The 6,868-nt window shown below is 43.4% G+C and overlaps 1 long non-coding RNA gene across 1 annotated transcript; it reads left to right on the top strand.

Moving 5' to 3' along the window:
• Positions 1 to 244: 244 nt before the first annotated feature.
• LOC111821623 (uncharacterized) lies at positions 245 to 4,055 on the top strand. Its single transcript, XR_002824984.1, has 4 exons — positions 245 to 298; positions 781 to 859; positions 2,854 to 2,922; positions 3,933 to 4,055. It is a non-coding gene; the product is annotated as an uncharacterized LOC111821623 (long non-coding RNA).
• The last annotated feature ends 2,813 nt before the right edge of the window (positions 4,056 to 6,868 follow it).

The raw sequence follows: 6,868 nt of genomic DNA, 5'->3' as shown, positions 1-6,868 counted from the left end.
AGTAATTGAATAGCAAGGTCACATAAAATGAAGAGAATATTTATTTACTTTTAATTGGTTCCTTTTTCCAAGTTTGTTGTTATTGTTGTTAGGTGCTGTTGAGTTGCTTCTGACTCAGAGCAACCCCGTGGACAACAGAACGAAACACCGCCCGGCCCTGCGCCATCCTCACAATCGTTGCTATGTTTGAGCCCATTGTTACAGCCACTGTGTCAATCCATCTCATTGAGGATCTTCCTCTTTTTTGCTGACCCTCTACTTTATCAAGCATAATGTCCTTCTCCAGGAACAAGTTTAGGTATATTATATAGGTGGAGTGTAAGATTTTAAACATGTATTCTCATAAACCTTGTTATATGGGAAATTACTGGGACCCTAGAACCCTCCACCATGATAGAAGGGAGGGCACCATCAGACTGATCACTTGGTGCACAAGATAATATTGGGGGAGTAGGGATGACCCAGAAGATGGGGCCAAGGAAGTCAGAGGAAGGAGAAGCTGGTGGCAATGGGGTGTGTGATCACTGCTGAGCTGATCTCTCTGGGCATGAGGTAGAGTATATGGTTACTTCCAAAAGAAGTTCTTCACCTGGTAGGAAGGAACCATTGAAACCAAAGGAGTTGGAAGGTTGGGTTATACATTGACTATTGAATAGGCTTCCCTGAATTCTTCAACATGCCTTCAAAGGTCGTAGTCTCTTTAGCTCAACACTGTACTCTATTCATAGAATAATTTCAAACTCTATAATATTGTTTGAAGTTGTCATTTCATATCCTTAGGAGAGAATTTGTATTTTTCTACCCAGAGCACAGTGAAGCGAGACAAGGTTTCTTGTTGTCTCCCTCGCTCAGAATGAAGGTATGTTTCCCGGTCCATCCTTCCCCTGGGGGTGTGGTTTCCTGAGGGTCCCTGCTTTGTGCAGAAGTGTCAGATGCAGGTGCCTGGCTGTGTGGGGCCCAGGTCTGTCTCCTGCCCCTGCAGGTCTGCCAGACTGGGCCCTTTTATTGCTGAAATTCGCAAACTCTCCGTCTTGGTCTCCTAGCACTGCTATGACAGAAATACCACAAGGGGGTAGCTTCAACAAACAGAAATTTATTTTCTCATAGTTTAAGAGGCTAGAAGTCTGAATCCAGGGAACTGGCTGTGGGGGAAGGCTCTCCCTCTCTCTGCCGGCTCTGGGGGAAGGTCATTGTCTCTTTCCGCTTTTCTTTCTTGGTTCCTTGTTGATCTCCACGTGGCATCAACTTCCTCCATTTGCGCTTGCTTTCTTGCGCCAGATCAACACTTCTGTATCTCAAAAAGTAGTTGGCCTAAGACACACCCTACGTAGACATGGCTTCATAACATAACAAAGAAATCCTTATTTCCAAATGGGGTTATGTCCACAGGTATAGGAGTGAGGATTTTATTTCTGGGGGACACAATTCAATCTACAACACACCCCAGGCGGCAGAGAGCACCATTGCCTCTCTCACCTCTCTGGTGCCAGCCCTCCCTTCTCCCATCCTGGGGGCCCCTTACTTTCTTGCGATGCGTTTATAAGGGGGTTTGTCAAATTTATTTACTTCTAACATTTTTAGCTGTTTTGTATTGGAAAGATTTTTTTTTTTTCAGAATAACTATTCCATCACAATGCTGAAAATTGCAATCTCAATACATTATTCTAAACTTTTTATCGAAACATACCATACATATAATATACATGTAGAAAAGTGCATATATCATCTGAAAAAAACCCAGAAAATGAATCTAACCATATGACTCCATCCATACCAATAAATATAACATTATAGCTCCCCAGACACCCACTTTCTGCCCCTTCCCAAAACCCAACCACCACCTTCTTCTCCCTCATCAAAGGTCGATAGAATATTGAATTCTAACACTGTGGATTAATTTTGCCTGATTTTGAGTGCACTCATATTATCTGAATTACATTGTACCTAAGTTTCTTTTTTACTCAATGTTAAGTTTATGAGAATTATTCATTTTGTTACATGCAACTGTATTCATTCATTTTTATTGCTCTATATTCCATTAAATGGAGCCCTGATGGCACAGTCGTTAAGCCCTCGGCTGCTAAGTGAAAGCTCGGTGGTTCAAACCCACCTAGCAGCTCCACAGAAGAAAGAACTGGGGAACTGCTTTCCTAAAGATTACAGCTTTGGAAACCCTGTTGTTTTTGTTGTTAACTGCTGTTGAGCCTGTTCTGCCTCATCGCCACCCTGAGTACAACAGAAAGAAAGAAACACTGCCCAGTCCTGCACCATCCTCACGATCCTTACGTTTGAGCCCACTGTTGCAGCTACTGTGTCAATCCATTTCGTTGAGGGCATTCCTCTTTTTTGCTGACCTGTACTTTACCAAGCCTGATGTCCTTCTCCAGGGACGGTCCCTCCTGATAACATGCCCAGAGTACGTGAGATGTAGTCTTGCCATCCCTGCTTCTAAGGAGCATTGTAGCTGTACTTCTTCCAAGACAGATCTGTTCTTTCTTCTGGCAGTCCGTGGTATATTCAGTATTCTTCCCCAACACTACAATTCAGATACATCATTTCTTCTTGGGTCTTCCTTAGTCATTGTCCAGCGTTCACATCCATATGAAGCAACTGAAAACACCATGGCTTGGGTCGGGTGCATCTCAGTCCTCAGACTGACATCTTTGCTTTTCAACACTTCAGAGAGGTCTTTTGCAGCAAATTTGCCCAACACAATACGTCGTTTGATTTCTTGACTGCTGCTTTGGTGGGTGTCGTTTGTGGATCCAAGTAAAATGAAATCCTTGACATCTTTTTTTCCTGAATAGTTTTGCCAAATATTTATCAATTATATCATTTGTTTTGTTACTCTAGCAATTCTGAGACTACAGACTGACCCAAAATCTGAACGACAATGATCATGCTTACCTGGTGAATTAAGGAGTAAGCCTAATTATTGCTTTTCTCCCACCAAATTGTGAATGGAATAATTAATGTAAAACACAAAACCAAATAAAAGTCAGTACTGAACACTCCTGTTGAATGTTCAATGAAATAGGCAGGTTACAAAGATGCAATCTATGTCCCGACTGGTCCTTTCAAGGCTTATCAGATCCTGACTATATTGTATCCATTGTCTATCTTTTAATGTCGCCTAACGGAGCCCCGGTGTCTCAGTGGTTGAGTTTGGCTGCTAACCAAAAGGTCGGCAGTCGGAATCCACCAGTCACTTCTTGGAAACCCTACGGGGCAGTTCTACTCTGTCCTATAGGGTCGCTATGAGTCAGAATCGACTCGACAGCAACGAGTTTGGCTTTTTTGTTTTTTATTTTGGTTTATGCAGGAGGAGATACTTCTGTACTCTGAATTATGTTTCTTCTGCAATTCAGAGAACTTTTTATATTTTGAGGATTTGTGAGCACACGTATTTTAAACAGGCAATTGTACACTTTTAGCTTTGTCTTCTTCTCCTCACCATAAATATCAGGCGCGATAATTAAAGCAAGGCAGGAAGCTGGAGCACAAAGTAGATGATGTGTGTCCCCAAAGTGCAACTTTGAAAGAAAAAAATCCTTGTAAAGCAACGGGAGCGTATGCTGTGATGATGTGCTCTGGGGTGGTTACACAGCCAGCGTGGGGGTCGCAGATTTGCTTGCTGTGGCAGGAAGGATATGCCTATTAACAGGAACCAGCTGTTGGGAAAAAACGCTCTGCCCCAAGTAGTCAGAGGATGTCTTAATTTAGCTGTGGGCCGCGCTTATTATGCAGAAAAAAAAGAAAAAACTTAGACGCTATCAACTCCATTCAGTTAATAACATTCTTGTGAGTTTATGCAGCAGCAAGGAAATATTAAGAACAGTTCCTCTACAGTAGATCAGTCTCTGTGGTTCAACACCTACCTTCTTTCACCCCACGTTGTCTCTAGCTGTTCTAGCCTGTTACTTTTCACCCAGGTCTACGCAAGGAGGCAATGCCATCAAGTTGGCAGAAAACGTTTCTGTTTCCACTGCAGAGTGACCAACAGGCCTGAGGGGTCACTTGGAACCCCGCCCCGCCTTGCCATTGAGGAAAGAACTACAGGTACGACTCACCCAGAAAACCTAGTTCCCATAGAGCCGAACCCAACTCATGGTGACGCTGACTCATGACGACCCCACATGTGTCAGAATAGAACTGTGTCCATAGGGTTTTCAGTGTTGATTTATCAGAAGTAGATCACCAGGCCTTTCTTCTGAGGCACTTATGGGTGGACTTGAACCTCCAACCTTTCGGTTAGCAGCCGAGCACATTAACTGCTTGCATCGCTCAGGGACTCCAGTTAGGATTAATGAGCATCAAATCCCTCTACTCTCCTTACTCTGTATCTTTTGTGCAAACATATGGTATTCTAAATTTGAGTAAAAATTTTCTGCAATGCTTAAACATCTGGTTCATGGTAATCTTTGGCTCACAGATGTAATATGCCCAAAGAAAGAATGAAGTCTAACTGGAATATTGAATGTCCTGGTGACACAGGTCTTATCTGAAGTTCTGCGATTTCTTCTTTATTTCCAGGGTCACCTCTTTGTATAGTATGTTTTAGCAGCCGCTGCAATACAAGCACAGTTACTGAGAATCTGTCAATGGCCTGGAGGCCTGGCAGTGCCCTGGTTAAGAGCCCGGCTGCTATCTAAAAGGTTGGCAGTTCGAATCCACCAGCTGCTCCTTGGAAACCCTATGGGGCAGTTCTACTCTGTCCTGTAGGATGGCTCTGAGTCGGAATCGACGCAAACGCAACGGGCTTGGTTTTTGGTTTATTAATGGCCACATGAAGTGGTAAGCACTGTTTACACAACATTTAATAATACAGTTTCCTTTTGCAATTCAGTTGAGATAAAGCTGTCAATGCTTACAAACTCATGTGATGAGTACTATGGATATACTCAGAGTATTGTAGGAGTACCGAGAAGGGGCACTTAAAAGAGGCAGCTGGCTCAGCTTTGGGGGTGTGTGTGTGTGTGTGTGTGTGTGCATTTGTGTGTGTGTGGTGTGGTGTATGTGGGTGGTGTAGTAATGTGTGTGTGGGGTATGTGTGTGCGGTGTGTGTGTAGTATGTGTGGTGTGTGGTGTGGTGTGTGTGTTTTGTGTGTTTGTGGTATGAGTGTGGTATGTGTTGTGTATGTGTGTTGTGTATGTATGTATGGTGTATGTGTGTATGTGTGTGTGTGGGTTTGTACAGATGCAGACTTCCACAAGGAGGAGATGTTGAAATCAAGAATTGAAATATTGATTGGATTTATTCCACGTACTCAGGTGGATCACACAGGGAAAGGCATTCCAGACAAAGGGATCAGCATGGGCACAGCTTTGCTGTGGCTGCTTCAGAAAGTGTGAGAGCACATGTGAGCAGCTGAGACCAGAGAGCTCTGCAGAAAGCTGGTCAGGAGGGGCTTTGTGAGCAAGGTGAAGAAGTGTGAATTTTATCCAAAAAGCAATGAGACCTCACCAAAGAAGAGACCCAGATGACAAATAGACATATGAAAAGGTGCTCAACATCACATGTCGTTAGAGAATTTCCAATGAAAACAGCAATGAGATACCACTGCACACCTATCAGAATGACCAAAACCCCAAACACCGACCACACTAAATACTTGGGGGATGTGGAGCAGCAGGAACCCTCACTCACGGCTGGTGGGAGTACAGAAAGTACAGCCACTCTGGAGGACAGTCGGGCTGCTTCTTGCGAAGCTAAATACAAGCTTGTCATAAAAACCAGCAATCGTGCTCCTGGGTGCTTACCCAAATGGGTTGAAAAATATGTCCACACAAATATCAGCACATAAATGTTTATAGAAGCTTTATTTGTAATTGTCAAAGAATGGAAGGAACCAAAGTGTGTTTCAGTAAGTGAATGGATAAACTGTCGTACATCTGTGCAATGGAGTATCATTCAGCCATAACAAAATTCCAGCTATCAAGCTACGAAAAGACATGGAAGAATCTAAAATGCATATTGTTAAGTGCAAGGAGCCACTCTGACGAAGCTACATTCTGTATGATTCCAGCTGTATGGAATTCTGTGTAGAGACAGTGAAAAGGTGAGTGTTTGCCAGGGTTTCACAGGAAGCAGAGTGGTGACTAGAGGGAGCACAGGGCATTTTTTAGGGCAGCCAACTGTTCTGCATGACACTGTCATGGTAGACACGTGACATTATGCATTTGTCAAAATCCACAGGACTAAAAACCACGAATTGTGAACTGGACGGTAAATTACACTCTAGTTAACAGTGTTGTTGTTGTTAGGTGTCATCGAGTCAGTTCAGACTCACAGTGACCCCATGGACAACAGAACGAAACACGGCCACATCCTGCACCATGCTCACAATGGTTGCGATGTTTGAGCCCGTTGTTGCAGCCACTGTGTCAGTTCATCTTGTTGAGGGTCTTCCTCTTTTTCTCTGACCGTCTACCTTACCAAGCATGATGTCCTTCTCTAGGGACTGGGCCCTTCTGATGGCATGTCAACAGGACGTGAGGCGAAGTCTCGCCATCTTTGCTTCTAAGGAGCTTCCTGGATGTACTTCTTCCAAGACAGATTAGTTTGTTCTTTTAGCAGTCCATAGTATATTCAACATTCTTTGCCAACACCATAATTCAAAGGTGTCGATTCTTCTTCAGTCTTCCTCAGTCATTGTCCAGCTTTCTCATGCACATGAGGCAGTGAAAATACCGTGGCTTGGGTCAGGTATACCTTAGTCCCCAGCTGACAATTTTGCTTTTTAACACTTTTTAAAGTCTTTTGCAGCAGATTTGCCCAATGCAATGTGTCTTTTGATTTCTTGACTGCTGCTTCCATGGGTGTTGATTGTAGATCCAAGTAAAATGAAATTCTTGACAACTTCAATAT

The sequence above is a fragment of the Trichechus manatus genome, unplaced genomic scaffold (assembly GCF_000243295.1).
Source record: "Trichechus manatus latirostris isolate Lorelei unplaced genomic scaffold, TriManLat1.0 scaffold00093, whole genome shotgun sequence".
NCBI classification, from domain to species: domain Eukaryota; kingdom Metazoa; phylum Chordata; class Mammalia; order Sirenia; family Trichechidae; genus Trichechus; species Trichechus manatus.
The sequence above is the reverse complement of the archived record's forward strand: the minus strand, read 5'-3'. Positions and strand labels throughout refer to the sequence as shown.